Here is a 408-nt window from a genome sequence, read left to right as displayed (position 1 = left end):
CCGTGACGCCACGCATGGGATGGAACCCGTGGTTTCAACCAGCGCTGAAGGGGGTGCATACGAAGCAGACCCAACTGTAGCGCTGGCGATGCCGCCGCCATGAGGCCCAGCATCCTTTGAAACACTTTGAGAGGGCGAGTGGTACCAATCTCGAAGGAGGTCGCCATCCTCCGTATGGCCAGAGCCTGTTTCGGCGTGACTACAGCTTTCATTTGGGCTGAGTCTATCTGGATGTGAAAGTATGCATCCTTCAGGTCCAGAGAAAAGAACCAGTCTCCCGAGCGAATTTGTGCGAGGATCTGTTTCAGTGTAATCGTCCTGAACGACCTCTTCATGAGGGCGTGATTCAGGTGTCTGAGATCGAGGATGGGCCGGAGGCCACCATCTCTTTTGGGGACGAGGAAGTAA

The sequence above is a fragment of the Sinocyclocheilus rhinocerous genome, unplaced genomic scaffold, assembly GCF_001515625.1.
Source record: "Sinocyclocheilus rhinocerous isolate Xijiao unplaced genomic scaffold, SAMN03320098_v1.1 scaffold153, whole genome shotgun sequence".
In the NCBI taxonomy this organism is placed as follows: Eukaryota; Metazoa; Chordata; class Actinopteri; order Cypriniformes; family Cyprinidae; genus Sinocyclocheilus; species Sinocyclocheilus rhinocerous.
The sequence above is the reverse complement of the archived record's forward strand: the minus strand, read 5'-3'. Positions refer to the sequence as shown.